The sequence below is a fragment of the Crinia signifera genome, chromosome 9, assembly GCF_055691185.1.
Source record: "Crinia signifera chromosome 9, ASM5569118v1, whole genome shotgun sequence".
NCBI lineage: Eukaryota > Metazoa > Chordata > Amphibia > Anura > Myobatrachidae > Crinia > Crinia signifera.
This window is the reverse complement of record NC_139225.1, coordinates 100,254,175-100,275,286: the sequence shown is the minus strand read 5'-3', so window position 1 is coordinate 100,275,286 and position 21,112 is coordinate 100,254,175.

Sequence of the window (21,112 nt, the reverse complement as noted above, 5' to 3'; positions counted from 1 at the left end):
AAGGATCACTAACAAGTTTTTTCCTTTCTCAGTTTTCTCCATTATTTTGGGTCCTACTCTTGTCTCCCCCCCCCCTGTTATCCGTTCTTATCTGCAAAGTCAAGGATACTGCTGTCACACTGCTGCCAGGTATTGGACAGACGATACAGAGTTCTGAGAGTGTGTTACCCGTCCAAGTTTAGGTCAAGGTAGAAACTATAAGCTTGACATGTTACCCAGGACGGGATGTTTGATAGTAATAATACCAGCATACTTAAAAAAAGCATACCAAAAAGAGAGACAACAAAGAATTCCAGGGTCTGTTGTCACAAACAACGCCTACCAAAGGATGCCATATCTGAAAAACAATTGTATATGTTGTAACCTCCCTTGTTTTTATTTTTATCCCAAAAATTGTACATTATCCTTCGTCACCCTGAGTAGATTGTTCGATAAATGCGGCCCATCATTTATCCATGATCCTGGATCGGCCAAAGAGCAGATGGTTTACTCCCCTTATATGTTTAATTCACTGATCCCAATTTCTCTGTTAGGATTATGAATTTCTGTGTTGTTATGAAAAATGTTTGTACTGTGACAGTTTTATATTTACTGTCAAAGCGTGGACTGTCAATGTCGAGTTTTATACACGCCATTTTAGGATAGTATGGACGCCATTTTGGTTCGCAGAGTTGCGCAAAAAAAGTATACATACCCGAGTCTGTGTGACAAAGTGGACCAGAAGCGCAGCCATACTATTACACATAAATTCATAATACCACACTTACACCAAATAAAATATAGTTAATTAAAGGTTTAGAGCACTACACATAGTTTAGTCAGCATTACATACTTCTGTCTGTATAATGTTTGGTACCGTTACGTTCCGTTTCCCCTGCGCAGTATTCCGGTCATTGCGAATAATTCGCAAGTCATACGGTCCGATAATTATGGACAAAATCCATAATTCAAGGACTATTTCTGTTTAAATGTGGTGTGACAAAAGAATCCAGTTATAACCGGTACTTGCTGCTATTTACAACCCCTGACGACGATGCCAACACACAAAGGACTCCAAAGTTCACTCCCCCCCTGCACCTTTGCAAACCAGTTGTATTACTTTGCCCCAATCACTGAGGACTGGACATTCGAACCCTGACCAATAGGAACGGCCTTTGACCTCCCCCTTCTGACCCTATAAGTTAGGTGACCCTGGGCGGCCTCAGTCACTTCGGCACTGCTTCTTTCCCTGACCATTGACCGGGCTATAGTTCAATCTGAACATAGTGAGCTCCGACCGGACTGCGCTGCGCTATTTTCCCTGACGGTAAACATTTGTATTCCCATTTTATGTAATGTGGCTGATTATGATTGTATCTGTTTCTGCATCTTTGTAAGTGTTTTAAGGTACTTATTCATTGTTAGACAATTGCATTACGTGTTATACTGTACTTTTCCTATTTCTGTAATCCCCTGTTGTCCATTAGGGACTAAATACATCATTTACGGAGTTTCTTTCTCCTCACCTTTATATTGTGGTCTCGTCTGTTATTCGCATATAGCGATAAGGTATAGTACGGACATTGTCCTTAAAGGTGTATTCGCAGATTAGAGACAAAGTACTGCGAAGGGATCTCTTATTAATACATTGGTTCTTCCGTGTACAATACACGATAAAGGTACGCTACGCTGCGCTACGTTTTGTTTGCACGTAGCTAGAAATAAAGGGTACGCAGGTTACGGACATAATACGTAACCTACGCCTTTCACTTATTGTTCTTTGATCATAGAATAACTCGGTATTGATATGCTGCTCAGTGCAGTATGCTGAGCTGGGGAGAGAGACAGTTGCAGCAGCAGCCTGTCCTCTATCTCACTCTTGTTTTTTTGTCACAGGGTCCTCCCAGAGGCCCCTCCCCGTGGCCATGCCTACTCCTTTTTACTGGGGCCCAGACGAACTGTCGGCACCCCTGATTATAATTACATATTTTGTTACCATATTGTGAAAAATTTGCCAGCTGGATGATGAAGGGTATAATATATATATATATATATATATATATATATATATATATAAAACACACAATATGGTCTAGGGAATTGCGCTAAGATCGGTCTTTCAACCAGCTGCACCTCTGGAGCGACTCTCCTGTTAGTGAGAGACAAAGAACAGATTACACAAAGAGGGGGTGTCCAGAGTGCGCTCTTGTGGTACCACCTAGCCACAGACTAATTGTCACAAATAAGTGTGATCCTGCAGTCACTTTCATTCACTCCGACGAAGTTTCATATGCTTCAAATTAACACCGAAGACCTCGATCGTAAAAGCAGTTCTTTATTAGAAGCCCAATGCGTTTCGTCTACACGACTTCATCAGGGGCATGGCATGGCCAAATACGGCCTGATATCCAGACAACAGTGGCAATAATAGACAATGTTCCTTTACACATACAATCAGTTAAAATCAGTATTGGTAGAGATGGGGATTTAGGCCAATAATATAAAATCCAAATGTATTTCCTTCAGAGGTAGACGGAAAGGCACATATAGCCGTGAGGCACATATAGCCGTTCGGTCTGCAGTGGAGTAAGCATCTACATTTCCCTACTGCGGATTTTACGCTTTTTCCCCTTTGCTGAGTGCGAGAAAGGAAGCTTTTCCTACAAATGTGGGTTAAAATCCATACCATTAGTTTTCACCCTCACAGCTATATGTGCCTTTCCGTCCACCTAGTCATATTCTGTAGGAAAAAAAAGATAAAATGAAAACTTTTAGCATCTAATAAAACGAGTCAATACAATTTGTATTCAGCAATTTGTGCTCTTAAATGTACAGGTAATTCTAATTAACATAATAGAATGCGCCGTACTGATAAAGATCATGTTTATGATTTGTAATCTAAGTACATAAAACTACATCATATCATACAAACTACAGACAGTACAATATGTTTCTGTCCTCCCTGAGCTCACCTTATTTAACCCTTTGAGCGCCAACAACGATGCTGTGAGAGATCCTCAAAATATATGTTAAAAATTCCAGCCCCGCTCACAGCGAATGTTCTTTGTTTGGAATAATATTTAACTAAACTTCAATGAATTGACTTGACTGTATTTCTATTTATTTACACTACAAGAACAGTCGCTGTAGGGGGTTCTGGCATATTTTTCAGATATTTTAAGCAATCAAAGCAACGCTGGCACTCAGAGGGTTAAATCATTATGGTTATGAGGGATTATTGATTCATTTTTTTATTCTTAAGAGTCAATTTACCAACACTTCTAAAAATCAAAAGAGGTGATGTTGTCCATAGCAACCAAACAGATTCTGTCTATCATTTTCTAGGATGAAATAGATAAATGATTACCAGAATCTGAAACTCTTTTTCACTTTTAGAAGCTTTAGTAAATGTAACCCTTAGGATGATTCTTTCTGTGTGTTCCTCTGACAGTGGCTGCTCATTCCAATCCAGACCCAACTTCAACTCCAACTATAACTGAATTCCATATATAAATATATATATATATACATTGTAGGGGCTCTGCACACACTAAATTAACTGATAATAAATAGTGGAGATTTGGTTCATGAATTGATCAATGCATTTAAGCCTGCAGCCCCCTTCACGGGACCCCACTTTTCTGCAGGTCCTAACACTATCGCTGAAAATGGCTACAATACACATAGCTATCACATCAATGTTTGATTCCAGGCATGCTATCTGGTCTGAAGCTCACAGCACACTTTGCTTTTATAGGTGAGTAGCTACCAACACACCTGTCACTAATCATCAAGGGAAATGGTTAACATAAGCTATGGAATCTTAGTTAAAACATGGTGCATGAGAGAATGTGACCACAATAAGACTAATGCAGGCTTAAATGCATTGATCAATTCATGAACCAAATCTCCACTATTTATTATCAGTTAATTTAGTGTGTGCAGAGCCCCTACAATGTCTGTTTAAACAATGTGGTCACAAGCCATAGGGCACCCTAAAACTAGGAAAGGTGAGTGCCGATGTTAAGTGTATATATATTGTTTATTAGATTAATTTATTAAATTAGTCTTATTGTGGTCACATTCTCTCATGCACCATGTTTTAACTAAGATTCCATAGCTTATGTTAACCATTTCCCTAGATGATTAGTGACAGGTGTGTTGGTAGCTGCTCACCTATAAAAGCAAAGTGTGCTGTGAGCTTCAGACCAGATAGCATGCCTGGAATCAAACATTGATGTGATAGCTATGTGTATTGTAGCCATTTTCAGCGATAGTGTTAGGACCTGCAGAAAAGTGGGGTCCCGTGAAGGGGGCTGCAGGCTTAAATGCATTGATCAATTCATGAACCAAATCTCCACTATTTATTATCAGTTAATTTAGTGTGTGCAGAGCCCCTACAATGTATATATATATATATATATATATATATATATATTTATTTATATATGGAATTCAGTTATAGTTGGAGTTGAAGTTGGGTCTGGATTGGAATGAGCAGCCACTGTCAGAGGAACACACAGAAAGAATCATCCAAGGGTTACATTTACTAAAGCTTCTAAAAGTGAAAAAGAGTTTCAGATTCTGGTAATCATTTATCTATTTCATCCTAGAAAATGATAGACAGAATCTGTTTGGTTGCTATGGACAACATCACCTCTTTTGATTTTTAGAAGTGTTGGTAAATTGACTCTTAAGAATAAAAAAATGAATCAATAATCCCTCATAACCATAATGATTTAACCCTCTGAGTGCCAGCGTTGCTTTGATTGCTTAAAATATCTGAAAAATATGCCAGAACCCCCTACAGCGACTGTTCTTGTAGTGTAAATAAATAGAAATACAGTCAAGTCATTTCATTGAAGTTTAGTTAAATATTATTCCAAACAAAGAACATTCGCTGTGAGCGGGGCTGGAATTTTTAACATATATTTTGAGGATCTCTCACAGCATCGTTGTTGGCGCTCAAAGGGTTAAATAAGGTGAGCTCAGGGAGGACAGAAACATATTGTACTGTCTGTAGTTTGTATGATATGATGTAGTTTTATGTACTTAGATTACAAATCATAAACATGATCTTTATCAGTACGGCGCATTCTATTATGTTAATTAGAATTACCTGTACATTTAAGAGCACAAATTGCTGAATACAAATTGTATTGACTCGTTTTATTAGATGCTAAAAGTTTTCATTTTATCTTTTTTTCCTACAGAATATGACTAGTAAAAAGTTACTTTAAAAAGAATCCTAGAAATGGGTAAAAGTAGCCATGCAACAAATTTTTACAAAATAGAGGACGCACCCTTGTCATAAAGCAATTTTCTTGTATCTATTTACCATGTTTAGTGAAACCATATCTGCAATGCAATAAGAATGACAGAGTAATTTTAACTTCAGCTGAATACCTGCTTTTCCTCCAATGTTATTTAGATTTCGATTAAAAGCTTCTGGATTTTGGATGCATTCCAGACAAATGGAATTATTTGCCTTTCGAAATATATTTTAAAGTAGAAAATAGAGAAAGTAACAAATTTATGCACATTTTTTACAGAGATTAAATTAGGTTTGAGTTGAATAAAATAAACCTAAAAAATGTTTATGAGTTGAGAAACATGAATGTTAACAAATAAACGACTGTGCAGCTCAGATGAGTTAGTAATGAGATAGAAGCAAGGAATCATATTGTGAAGAACTTTATGCTGTGTACACACTACGCTACGTGATGTGTGTACCCGGTGACATTGCGGCAGAGTGGACCCGGCAGGGGAGCCAGAATGGGCAAGTGCATACACATTTGGTGGAGATGGAGCAGGGTCAATGTGACATTCCGTGTCTTCAAAATGGTAATATCCTCCACATGAGTAGTATATGAAAGAAAAATATCATATAATAGTGAAGTACGTTCAAACGTTTTAATAAAACACACGATTCAAACAGTAAAAAGCACTGTGCAACAAGTGAAATAATTGATGATATCCACCATCACACAGTATCAAAGCAGAGAAGGATAATTACCAGGTTTTTAGAACTGGGTTTAAGCTGTTCTAAATGAGCATAAATCACAGTCCATAATTGGCAATCAGCTGGACATTCGGTCTCCAGACCATGCTTCTCTGCCTCTTATCTTCGTCAAATGCAAAACTCACCAGTGCATGGTCTGGAGACTAGGTCAACTGTCAATAGGTCCACCACTATTGGTCCACAGGCAGAAGGTTTACACATGCAAAAGGTCAACACAGGAAAGGAAAAAATGAGTTTTTCGTGTTTTTTGTGTCAATATCGACATAGTTTGACATGGACACTGTAGTGGCTCAGCCCGGTGCTGGTTTAGGTTTTCTTTTACTCCTCTATCACTTAGTAAATACCTAATCCTTTATTTTGTCCTCCCCCCAATTCCTAACTCTATGTGAGTCCAAGAAAACCCACACATCATCACTTGTCTCTTCCATTGGACCTCTCACCCTTCTATGTGAGTGTGCATTCACTTGATCTCATCTTCACTCACCATTGTGATATACTACTGATATACTATACTGTTAGTAGTTACAACCAGAGTATACCTGAAAGATACGGGACAAAATTATATTGACTGGAATACCGACAAAATCCTGGGGGCAGGCGATGTCACTTCCCTCTATTTGTCCAAATAACATGATGAGAGTTTGAAGGCCACTAAATACTTTTTGGAACAATCAAACTACACAGGGGAAAGAAGACTTTTAAACCTAGAAGCTATCAATCTCATCCCAAATAATAATTATTTTAACTTTGAAGGGAACCATTACATCCAGAAGAAAGGTATGGCAATGGGCACCAAATTCGTCCCAAGTTACACCAATTTGTTTATAGCATATTGGGAGTAAGAAGAAATCTTCAATGGTGTTACTAACATGGAGGCTCAGGCTTCAAGTGGCCATTCCATTCTCTTTAACGTTCTCTTTAAAATGGTACGGTTGGCTTCTACTGTATATCATCTTTATTTTTTAAAGCATGGGTTCCTCATGAGACCACAGCTGTAGAAGCTGGCTTTGTACTGTAGCATAAGCTTTTCATACTGCAGCTCTTGCTGCTGGCGCATCTGTAGTAGAGCTGCTGCTGAGCACTTTCAGTATTTCCTTCATTTTGGCTTCTTTTGAATGCTGGGAAGCAAAATCTAAATTCCTATAGCATCCCATGCACTGACACTACTTGTAAAAAATAAAATGTGTAGTTGAAGCACACACTGACACTGGTCTTGTACACTACAGTCTAGTTTGTTGGGATGACCACAGACCCGTATTGCCCATACATTTAGTATTAATACAGGACACTGACAAAGCTCTTCAGCTCCTCACAAGGGGGCTTTTGCAGCTTTGGTCACACAAATTCCCAGGCATGCTTTTATAACTAATAATATTACTTCCCCACCAAGACTGACAGACACTCCCACTCTGCTTTTTCAATGGAATTCTTTGCAGATGCTCTGGTTCAATCAGTCACATGCTGTCCACTGCACCAGGCTGCAAGAAGTGCAGTTAGGTCAATTATACCTAAGAGCATACATTTTTAATCCTCTAAAGCAGGGCTGGGCAACACCGGCCCTCCAGATGTTGATGAACTACACATCCCAGCATGCCTTGCATCAGTTTCAGCATGGCCACATAGCAAAACTAATGCAAAGCATCCTGGGATGTGTAGTTCATCAACATCTGGAGGGCCGGTGTTGCCCAGCCCTGCTCTAAAGGCATGACTTATCTAGGTTTATCATAAAACACTTGTTTCCTCTGTAGCACACTACTAATACTGACATGATATAGCTCCATATCAAAACCACAGCAGTTTCTAAGCATAGGAATTTCACAATTCACTCATTACCACATGAAAGCTGACTGGATAAGAAACTAGAGCAGAGTTAAAAGCGCTTGAGTAAAGTATGTGTGAGAAATATATTATAATACATAATAAAAAGTGCTTTGCCGTTTTTGAAAATAAAAATGTTTACAGCTCTTCGTGAGCAGTTTTGGGGGTTCGAGCCGTGCGAGTCTTCTGGCACTATATTGAAGAGCCTAGGATGCCCTATCTGTCCCAATGCTTACCTAGGTCTTCTGGCCTTCTGTCTTCTCCACGTGTCGCTCGTTTCCGATCTCCACATGCAAGCCGTCCGTGACCGGAAGTTCGGGTGTAGCGGCTTCCGGTTTCGGCGCTGTATGCGGTATCAGCTCCCCAGGCTTCCAACGCGTTTCGAGAGTGAAACTCTCTTTGTCAAGGATAAGAAACGAATCAATTTTGGAGTATCTCAAATATTGCAAAAAATATTGCTCTTTTAGGAAATAACCACATGCAATTTATTATTATTATTATTATTATTATTATTAGTAGTAGTAGTAGTAGTAGTATTAGTAGTAGCAGTAGTAACATTCATCTGCAATCATATGGATGCAATATGCAAACATACTGTACCTGCTTGTCATACCACAGGTCCTATAAATGGTAGCCTTTGGATTAGCAGTGCACATAGGAGGGTGAAAACAGAATGAGAAAGGAAAATAAGGGTCATGAAACTGGAAGAGAGTACAAGGAAGTTGAGGTCCATTTCCTTTATCTAATGTACAATATAAAGTATAATTTGTGAGTCATTGCTCTTAAAGAAGGACAGGCTCCCTTGCAGCAGAACTACTCTTCTGCCTGGATGTACGGTATATCTGATTGTCATGGCCTATTAGAGACCTCAGACTCAAACCCCAATACTTACCTTGCTGATCATTGACATAGCTGCTGTGGAGTTTTCTGCATGGTCTGCTCACAACCATTCACTGATGCTGCCTTAATGCATTGCTCCAAAATGGAGCCTTCATGGTAGGATGGCAGCCTGCTCCTGTGTTCTCCATACCGTGGCTTCCACCAGTTCCGGTCACTGCGCACCACCAAGTTGGTTCAGGTCAGGTAAACCTATGTTCTACCAATGAAATTCTGTGTGTAGTCAATAGTGTTTGTCTTGGATCATTTCCTGAGAATGCTAATGAGTTTTTTATTTGTCAATCTGCTGTACCTTGTCCCGCCCAGTCCACTGCAAATCTTGCTACAATCCGGTCCAGTGCTATCCCAGTTTCAGTTCCAATCTCTGTTTATCCTTTTCTTGAAAACATCTTATATGAGGAGGAACTTCATAAGGCCACCAAGCTTTCTGCTTCTGGCTTCAAAACCATCTTCAATTCCATATGCCGGTCTGGGAATACAAACTCAAATAATAGTGACGGGGTGAACACATGGTGGCCGATTAAGACATGCTCGTAGTGGGATGAATTCGTCCCCATCCTTTATGATCAGATTTGTGCATGTGCAAACCCCAGGAGCGAACGGCTTTGACGATTTTCACATTCACCAGTCCATTCGCTCCATAGTGGGCAGAATGGGGGCAGGCATTGGGAGGAAGCATGGGAATGGCCAGCATTTTATGGTGTACCCCTGCAAATGCAGGCGTGTCAATGCCTGCTTGGGGCAGGCAGCTGATGTCACATGATGTCAGCGCCATGACAGCATTGAAATGAACAGTAATTCCTGGATTACTTTTCATTAAGAATGGAGGAAAAATCATTTGATGGTGAGTGACCTTCGAATGATTTTTTCTTTGTGCGGCCGCATGCAAGTGGATGTGTAAGGGTACACATCCACTCGCATGCAAATGTGGGGACTTGCGTGGCAGTGGAGCCCCTGGTGCGATTTTGGCAGGCAATTTTAGCTAGACAGTCAAAACTGCCTAGAAGGTCCAAGCATGCAGCCGATCTCAGAAGTCAGTATCGCTTAGCAAAATAGACTGTGCCTGCAAGGCGTTTTTGACTAGATCACAGACCATCATATTGAACATAGTAAAAATAACCAGTGCATCTTGTCAAAATTGGCCAATAGCAAAAATCACACCATTTGTACATGCCTTGTCACTGATTCTGCTACTAGCCATCCATCCTGACCCCTATCCAGACATTTGACTATTCTGTTGTTTGATTCCTGTCATAGCCTCAAATATCAAAATATAGGACCACTTTTGCTATCTATATAGTGTGCCTAGAGGCTGCCAAATGTGCCCCCGATAATAAGACACTGTTTTGTTTTTCAGTCCAAAAAAACCTCATGGGGCTTATTTTTGGGGTAGATTTAATCAACATTGACAGCAAATTCAATAAACAGGTAAGTGTGAACAAAAAAATCTACCTTTATTAAAAAATGGTCAGGTCATCTTCTTCAACAACTCTTTCTGTACTTTCCTCCGCGGCGCTGCTGTAAATGACGCTGGCACGCATGTCAGCATCATTCACAGAAAACGAGTGGAGGGTGCGCGCTCACTGTGAAACTCTGCAGCTGTGATTGGATGCCGCTGGGAGCATTGTAGTGTATCGCAGGGACTGGGGAAAATGGGGAGTTAGCTAGGTCTTATTTTCGAGGTAGGGCTTATTTTTGACCGTTCTGCAGAAGTAAGGGTAGGTCTTATTATCAGGGAACACGTCAATCATTCTTTCTCTCTACCTACGCTAATGTTTTTCTTAATATTATACCATACTATTATACCATACCTTTCCTGTTCATTGGACTTTGTACTAATTGTCTCCTATGCTTCCGCTTCTCAAGGTAAACCTGTACTGTATATACATAAGGGGTTTTAACGTTCTACATGTGAAGAACACAGTTAATTAGTCCATTTTTTAGGTGTGTTCCAGGAACTTGGAACAACAATAAAACAAATAAACACAACTGACGTCATTAATGAAAAAAATATTAGATTCCTTAGTACTAAAATAAAATACCTTATTCTCTCTTGATCTAACGGGGGGAAAGTAAATAGAAAATAAAAATAAAAATGTAATATACAGAGACTAACTTTCAACTCTGATTGACAGAAAGAGCCTGGGGAAAATATAAATAGATAGTAGATGTGCTTGTTTGAAAGTAAAAGTGTGTAATGAAACAGTGCACAAGCATTTTATTTTCATGTCAGATACAGTAGCTTCAGAATTGATCATCAGAATTTTGGGGGGGGGCATACTCGTTTTATTTATAATCTTGAAAGCTTAATATATAAATTATTACAATTATTTAAAAATAAAATATACAGTATTCCCTCTTAATTTACAAGTAACATGTAGACATCTACTAATATCAAGTATATTGTATATACCGAAATAATATTTTTGCATTATAATAACTGCTGTATCTGATTAATGTATGTGCTAATAGCTTTCTGAGCTATGGATATGAAGACCTATCCTATTATGATGCATCAGTGAGGGGCGAACATACTGTATAAAACATATCAAAAGTTTGAACCTGGAGATTGCATGAATATTGAAGCTCTGAGATCAGCAGAACAATATGGCTAGATGTGGCTGATTCAAGATGTGGCTACGTATGTCGGGAGACCAATTATAGAGATCCCGAAGAATCCTTAGTGTGGCCACCTGTTGATTTTTATTAATAATTACTAAAATTAACTGCAATCAAATAATTCTGAGTTAGTTGCTTCACCTGGGGGAATGGATGGATCTGCTCAGGTTGGCTACTCATAGTTAGAAGTATAAACAGATCCTGTTCCTCATTCAATAGACTCTTATTAACAGACCATAAGTCACATTGGGCCTGATTCAGATGCACTCGCTAGGCAGCATATATTAGCTGCCTAGAAAGCGGTAAGCGCCGCCCGCCTTACTGATGAATGGACGCCACAACACAGCGCCCCCCCCAGCACTGCACACATCGCCTCAAATGATTTCTCTTCCCTTCTTCCCAGTGAAACTGACTTTTATGTGAGGCGGAGATGGCTGGAAAAGGGGGCGGGCGCTGATGTCATGTGACATCAGTGACCCACCCTGAGCAGGAATAACCTCCCCTGTGTTCCCAGAGGGACACCCAGCGTTTTCATGGGGACATCCATGGCCCAGTGTCCACCCCATCTGGAGTGAATGGCTAATGCGGTCTGCACATACGTGCATGTGCAGACCCCCTACCGAACTCGGCACGTCCGTTCAAAGGTGAATCACCTCCATAGTTCATATTGAATATTTCCTTACCTGGGGTTGACTACTGCTGAATTAAGATACATTTGGCTGATTCAGAGACATTTGCATATTCCGTCACAGCTGCGATCCTGTATGTAGTGGTCATGTGACCATATGCAAAAATTTCAGGCACAGAGATTTGTACTGATAGGATCACTGCTGCTTCTGCACGGAGATGAAACCATGTCATTGACCTCCTGACCATCTCTATGGCAGCAGGAAGTAAGATGCCAGTGACATTTTTACTGCACAAGGGATTGCAGGTGCAAGCTGTGATATGCCCCCAGAATAGTCGTGACATATTTGCATTTGACCACTCCCACCCTTCATTACACTCACAAACGTTTAAAGACTGTCAATCATTTTGTGAATTTGTTAATTTTGCTTTATAGTCAAAGTATAAAAGGAAATGTAATTGCATAATTGCACTTTCCTAAGATTAGTGCTGAAACATTGAAATCAGTGCCAGGCAGTAATGGATTTTTAGATATAGGCCGAATGACTGCAGCCTCCCCCAGTAAAATCCACTACCCCAGCTCAGTGTCAGTAAGCCAGTTTACCTTCTGTGACTGCACTGACTGGCAATACCATTGGGAGGTATTTTCTTCTTCTGAAACTGCCAGACCAGGCTGTGATAAGCAGAGAGCAACTGCAACACATAGAAGCTGGGATTTTGCACATGCACTGTCAAGCCACCACTTGTGCGCATGTGCCGGTCCCAGTACTTGCCAGATCTATTGTGGAGTTGCTGGGACCCAGCTGTTTTCACACTTCCACCACCTCTCTGAACATGAGTAATGGCATCGCCCCTACCAAAAACATGTAGAGCCTGGTGGAGCCAGGCTATGGAGCTTGCAGTTTAAATTCTATAACATAAAAATTTCCACTCAAGTCAAGACACACACCCAGAGGAATCCCACTGAAATGGGGGTAGAACATATAACCTCTGCATAAACTGAGCTCAGGTCAGAATTGATCCCATGACCTCAGCGACAGCAATTATTACCGTAACTAGACACTTTGGTGTCCTGGGTCAGAATAAGTACTGGTGCCCCCTCCCCCCCATATATTTTAATATTTTAAACAGGGATATAAGGAAAACCCAGATGCCCAGTACACATTCAAAATACATTTGGAAAAATACCAATCCTCTTATATCATCATTGATGCACATCATTTTTTTGAAATCAAAGATTTCTTAGCAGTCCAGGACCTTCACTTATCTTTTTTTAAAGCACACATTTCAAAATACTTTGATTCCCAGATGTAGAAACCATGACCTTCCATACTGCAGTCAGACATCTTACTCATGGAGCTATTTGCTCCAGTTTGGGAAGTACAGATGTATAAAAGTGAATGAGGCACACAGCATATGTAGGTACGCATCCCATTTGTGGACACACAAGTCACACCATCCATGGATGGGTGAGCATGGCTACTAGGGATGTCAATTCTGGTGCATTTTTTAAATCCTGGGATTCAGGATTGAAAAAATGCTCACTTTCAGGATTCCCGGGATCCCAGGATTGGCTTCCCTGATAAAAATAAAGGCGTCAACTCCCCCAAAACCGGCTTCCCCTTACATTTACTGAAATGGGCAGGTGGAGCAACTAGGAGCAGTGAGACGCACAGCTGGAGATGTGGCAGCTGGGCATCATCTGAGTGGAAGAGAAACTCCAATCCCGGAACAATTTTAGAATGAAATACCGGGATCCCACCTATCCCAATCCCAGGATTGGCTACCCTAATGGATACATCTGTATGAGAGTATTTTGAAATGTGTGCCTTAAATAAAGGATTGTGAGACTGAAAGTGCTTAGGGGACATGAGGGGTAGCTGGGGGTCACCAAATGATGCCAGAGATTAAGGAAGAATTTGCAAGTGAGATTGAACAAAACAGAAAATTGACAGGTGACCACCTCCTTGCGGTGCCCTGTGCAGTGGTACACTTCGCACCACCCTAGTTACAGCCCTGATTACAATTGTTACTACCATGAACCGAACAATGACATTTGTAGCATTTGAGCACTGCAGAGGCTATCGGCTGTATCACGCAGTACAGGTTGCACAATCTTTCTTCAAACTTGAAAATATTTTGTAAAGAAAAGACTGCAAGTCAAAATATTCTAGCTTTAGTGTGTTCCATCATTCAGCAGCAAAATTGTTCCTTGGCTTGGCATCCTTTCAAATCTCTCTACCAACACATCACTTCATTGAAAAACATGACAGCTGCTTCAGTAATTATCTCTTTTCTAGATGGCAAGTTTTGCACACTTCAAATCACATCCAACAGCATCTCAAAATGTCAAGACACAGTTCTGAAAAACATGCTGGCTGAGAGGGAGTTATTAAACAGCATTTAACTGCGATTCCCCCCCCCCCGTAAGAGAAATTATTATCCATTTAATTCATTATACATCTAAAACAAAATAAACCAACACAGTTGTTTGAAAGTATTAACTGTATTGTACAAACAGAGACACCTCTGTGTAGATTCTAGGATGTGCCCCTCTTTAAAGTTTAATTATCACCTTCTGTATGAATATATTTGGGGACTCCTCCTTATTACAGTGACCAGTGGGCTGTTCCATAGAGCATTTTTTTACAAATTCAACCAATTTGCGGGTTCTGGAAGATTTTCTCCTAGGCGGTTATGCAGCATTTACAACTTCACAACATCTTCCCACTACTATAATGATTAATTTCCATTTATATATTGCAGTAGGATAACACACACTCAGAAGTTCAAGGTACTTGAAGTAGCTCTGGTGGCGTCACTAGGGTGGGGGGTACGGACCACACCCAAGTGTCACTCACCCCGAGGGGTGACACCAGTCAAAAGCAGGAGCCAGGTGCTACATTGTAATATTAAGTGCAGAGCCTGGCTCCTCCTCCTGTGTAGCAGCTGGCGATTGCAGCCTGCGTCTTGCAGACCCCTGTAGTAAAGAAAAATGGTTGTTCAGCCATGAGACCATGCCCACAGCACACAATGAAACCTCCCCTCTTACCCCAACTGAACACAATGCTGCACCAGGTGTCCAAATAGGTAGGGATGCAGCTGAGCAGTTCCTGATTCCCATATGATTACTGCAATCTGTAAATCATCTGGGGGCCAAGATTTTAGCCATCTGGCTTCGAAAGGATAGAACTCACTTCTCCACATAGTTTGAAAGGCCCCTATTCTAGAATCCTTCAATAAACTCAAGACTTTCCTATTTACTCAAATCTTTCCTTAATTTTCCCTTTAATATCTCCATGCTTTTAGTATTTTATGAAAAGCTTTTCTGCACTTCATTGTTTCTGTACTGTATTATGTTCATTCAATCTGTTAAGCATATCGAGTCCTATTGGAGAAAGTGTATTGGATAAGTGTAATAGCCTCCCATCAGAGGACCTAGAGGCTAATACAGTAGAATATTTTATTCATGCCTGTGATAGGCATAAGGATACCATTACATAGAACTAAGGATCAAATAGGGTTGAGGTTAACACAAGGGGAAAAAAGTGTCAGTCTAAATAGGCCAACTGGTTCTAATCTGTCATCAAATTCTATGTTTTTATCTTTCCAAGATGGAACTAAACATTTGTATTTGTTCTATCATAATGTGATGGCACTTTAGTATATTCATTATTGTTCATGTAGTGTTCGTTCTATATTTTATGATTTACTAAAGGTCTTAAGTGCCAGAAAATTGTTATTTAAAAAATATAATTTTCATACCACATCTTTCTGATATTATACTGTTTAATGGTCTTTTAAAACTTTGTAATGTTAAGTAAACTTGCTCTCAGCCACAATTATATGTTTTACATTAAGTGGCCATTTAAGTAAATGTAAAAATCTCCCTCCTAAATTTTCAATACCAGCAAATGTAATATTTACTTGTAATCTGCCAACACGAACTAGTGACCTAAGATCAGCAGATCCATAAAGCAGCCACTGGGGCACTGCTTAGTGGAAGAGGTGCTCTGCTTAGTGGGAGCAATGTGATAGTCATTTACAGTCATTAACAGGCAAAGTTACTTATTTAAATTGTTGTTTGAGCGGTGTGTGAGGTCCACCTCTATCTGATTTTCATAAACGTGCGTGGTCTGAGTTTCACAAAATGCGCTGATCGGAGGGGGGTGGGGGAGGGGGCCGGGGTGGGTGGGTCATCATTTAACAGCTAGCCTGGTGTACTGGCTGGTAAACTTCTAACTTTAACCACATGTACATTTTTCTAAATTCTTTTTAATTACTGTCTTTTTGCAATCGTATTGATTGGGGGTTATTTGAAGTTACTTAATCGTTATAAAATACAATATTATAGACATTTCCATTAGCTGATTCTATTAACCCTTTGAGTGCCAAGGGAATTTGTCAGAATAGGTACTATAAAAATTGCCCAAGCAAACATTTTTAGCCATCATAATGACCTGTAATGTTACCGCATATAAGAAATATAATATTTTTTTACACATTTTTTATTTGAATTTATATAACAAATGAGAGTGACGCTGGCATTTTTAGTCAGTATTTTGGCACTCAAAGGGTTAAGCATTGTGTTCTGGAAGACATTAGCAAGGTTAATTACCGAGCCAAACTTAATATGTTTAAGTCATTGCACCTTTAAAGATATAATTTCTCCCTAGGCTAAAGACTAAAGTAGCTGTAAATTGGAAAATAAAGAAAAACCTCATTTCAACTCTTTCAGTTACAGAGGTGTTAATTATGTTGGTTTACTTTAACAAAAGTTAGTTGAATGATAAAGGCCATATAGGAAATAAGCACTAGACAGTAAACCGTGATTATATATAATAACAGTCAGTCTGATGTCAGTCTTGTACTCACAGATGTCTGTTCACTTCATTTTGAAAGGTTGTAAAATAATATTTAACTGTATAATAAAAGGATAAAAAAAGCTTATTGTATTTTAAACAAGTCTTGCACATATTTTGGGCATCATTGTCAATTATCAGCAAAAATTTAAAATTAAATAAAAAAATTGGCAGGATTGGCAACTTTGGACCATACTAAAGACCCATTTGCCCATCTCACACTAATGGATTTGGTTCTAAATAAGTTTCTGGGTTCAAGTTTTTGTCCTTGCTCTAATTTTTCACTTACTGATACATTGTGATACATTTTAAATTGCAAAAATAATTTCTTAGTAAGCAACTTAATTTAATTTGAATTAAGTTAATACAATTATATTTTCAAGTTATGGAAACCCTTGTCATAGGTATTACCTGATGTACAATTGATTCATTTTCTATTGAAGATGGTCATAGCAACCAATCATATTCTGGGTCAGATGCAGTAAGCTTCAAAAGTGATAAAATGGAGAGTCATAAACAGCCAGCCAATCAGCTCCTACCTGCCATGTCACAGATCCTATAATTGAATTTGAAAACGCTGTGGCTGTGGGAAAAAATACTATGGCTGCTGTTTTTAAATGTCTCTCTTAACTGAATTCTCCTTTAGGGGTAAATTTACTACATCTAAAAATGTAAAAATGTGATATTGCCCCTAGCATCCAATCAGATACTGTCTATTATTTCTTTATTGCCTACTAGAAAATTATAGACAGAATCTGATTGGTTGCTATGGGTAACATAAAATCTTTTGATTCATAGAAGGTTTACTAAATTTCCCCCTTGATGTCTACACTTAAATGTATGCGTGGAAATATAAAGTCATGCTTCAGAGCTAGATTAGGCCAAAATGCTAGTATGTGTTATAATAAAAGAGTTGCAGTAAAAGAACAAGCCAATCCTCACATAGTCGTTTTCCTTATTTTCTTTGTGCTGCATGTTGGCAGCATTGATTAAAAACCTTTGCCGTGATTTCGCAGTTTTGTGACAATTGGTTTGGACATATAACTTGATAGAATTTTATGTGATCATTTATAATGTAATTTATTCTTCAATCAGTGGGAATAGATCAAATAGAGCGTCACATCAATTGAAGTTACAATAACTTTAAATTACATTTTGCTGTAGCCAGTTTCTCATCTCCATATGGCTGCTGTCGTCACTTTTGTTTCCCTGAGTGCCTGTAGTACAGTTAAAGATCATCCAGCATTTTTTGGGCAAACATGCTAAGAACCTCATTAATACTGTTAATTGTAGAGTTTATTATAATTGTTTTACGTATTCTTATGCTGGGTACAAACTATGGGATGTGTACTCAGTGCAGCGGTATAACTATGTATTTAGTAAGAGAGAAAGATGGGACAGATATAACAGTCTCTGAGTCTGGCAGCCTTGCGGGATGTCTGAACTTTTGATTTTATTAAAGGGGCAGTCATTTACAAGGCATGGTTTGGCTTTGTACAGTAAATTATTGCCCCCTTAAAAACCTCAGAGTTGGGCCCACATCCTGCAAGACCACTGAGCTCGGAGGCTATTAGATCTGCCCCTGGGTGTCAGTGGGAGAGAGACAAGAACGAGAGGAGCAAGATAGAGATGGACAAAGAGAAAGAGAGGATTTTCATGGAAAAAAAGGGAATGAGAGGAAAAGAGAAACACAATGTTAGGGAGAGAGAAAGAGAGAAGCAAGAAATAGAGATTGTTAGAAAGAGAGAGAGAGGGGCAGAAGTATCAGGGAGAGACACTGGTTTATTACAGCACAGGAAGGGGTGGAGGCATAGACATATTGAGGAGCATGGATGGAAGGATGGGGAATGAGCAGACAGAGCATCATAAGGGGCATACTGTAGATGGAAAATGTCAGCATTGATGGACAGAAGGACACACAGAGCACCATATAAGGGCATAGATAGACAGAGGGAGGGACGCTGAGGGCATAAATGGACAGATGGAAGGATAGGAGGGGGCATAGATGGATAGAAGGTTGTGACATAGATGGGAGTGGCATAGACAGACAGGCAGACAGGAGGGGCATAGATGGATGGATGGACGGGTGTGGGCATAGACAGACAAATAGACAGAGCACCATAAGGGGGTATAGGTGGACAGACAGGGCATAGATGGCAGAGCAACAGACTGGAAGGGGCATAGTCAGACAAACAGATGGATAGAGCACTATATGGATGTAAAGATGGGTGAACAAAAGGGGGCATAGATGGACAGACATGGGCTTGGGCAGACAGATAGACAATTACTCCTTACGCAAAAATGTTCTCAGTTAATACATTTCTCGAAAGCAGGGAGATTCAATGGCTGATAGATGCATTAAATCATCTCCTAGAGCAGGGGTCAGAAGTGGGGCACAGCAATATACTTACTGGGTGGAGAGAGCCCCCCCCCCCATACACACCCTTTTTCCAAAAGAAGAGTAAAGAAAATGCCATACAGGTGACGCACAATACGGGTGACATCATTTCAGGATTAGCTAAAGGTAAATGAAATGTCTATTTACTTTAGCTACAACAGGCTTACCATACTATCGCTTTGAACAGGGACACTCATGAATTACTCAGCATTTGTGTTTGGCATCAAGCTGGTTTTAATCAACCACAGAACCTGTGTAGTTCATGGGTGTCCCGGTTTAAAGGTATAGTATGGTAAGCCTGATGTAGCTAAAGTAAATAGACTTTATATTTATGTGCATAGCTGATGCTAAGTTCAATGTATGTCCATTTGAGTATGGAAAATATGCTCATTTGTACTACGGATTCAGCTCTAAGCATGAAATCCACCATATTTATTTATTATCAGTTATTCATATTGCACACACGTATTGTGCAGAGTTTTACAGAAAATAGTGAGATAGTTACATGATCTGTCCCTGTCCCAGTGGTGCTTACTATGTATGTCCCCTTCCACACACTCATATATGTGAGGGTTAATTAGTCGGAAGTCAGATCATTTACAAGTATGTTTTTGGAGTGTTGGGGAAGCAAACTCAGGCAAATACAGAAATTAAACGCAGGGCCTCAGTGCCGTGAGGCAGCAAGGTAATCACTGTGCCACTGTGCTGCCCAATATATGTGTAATTGTGTGTTTTTGTGTGACACTATTTTCTGTGCTTCAATTGTGTAACACTACAGTACATATAACAATCCAGTTTAAAAAGCAACAATGTTTCTGATTAAAGTGGAAAGAATATTATTTTCCTGTGACAGGGATCAGATGGTTAGAATCATTTTGTTTTGTCTATTTGTCCATGCAATTCCACATCATTTTTCTATTGCAAATATTTTCTTGACAAAAAAAGCAAAATAAATAGGTTTAAAATCAACAAATAGTAAGTGTATTCTTGATTACGTATTGCAAATGAAAACATCTGCATTGTAGAAAAGGTTCTTTCTTTGGATCGAGCTTGACTCTCCTGTTATCTATTACATGTTAAATAATCACAGACCTGCTTCCTGTTTGATTTGATTTTGCTAGTGAGGTTATACAGACAGAGCTCAAACTTCAGTCCAGTGCAGTGATTACCTTATGTGACAGTCTTGTTCCCCCTAGACTCAACAAATGGTCTATAGGATGATTGGTCAGAACTGGGAACAGATTCTATAAAGAATAACGATGTTATTAGTCACGTATGCTGATCTTATGTACAAAGATTAAAGTAGATCTGGAAAATTTACTCGAAGGTGATGTCACACTTTAAGTTAAGTGGAAATAATGTGTTTCAATGCAATGCAAATGATATTTCAATGCAATGAAGTGAAAATAATTTATTCAGTGCAATGCTACAATAATGGTATTGCACTTTACACAAAGGTTATAACTTTAGTTTTGGTTGTTTGTGATGGATGAGCTAAACAGTTTATAACTAAACAAATATTGGCTCGGTGTAGTGGTGGCTCCAGAGGTGAGGTTGCAGAGAACTACACAATTCACATAGGGGAGCCACACCCACTGTCATCCCAAACACAGATGTCCAGAACTTACTGGCAGTGGGTGTGGCTCTCCTATTTGAATTTTGGAATGCGCTGCAGCCACTCCTCTAGAGCCTGCTCTGGCTAGGTCAGTGGTGCTGCATCATAAAATAAACACAGGATCCCCTGCTCATACAGGTATGACATCCTCCTTACCAGGACATGATTAAAAAATGACTTCTGATGCGGCTTCCTTAAAGAAATCAGAAGATACTTCTGATTTCTTTGAGGAAGCCGCTGGCAGCAAATAGCAGGCGGGGAAACGTGTCAGTAAC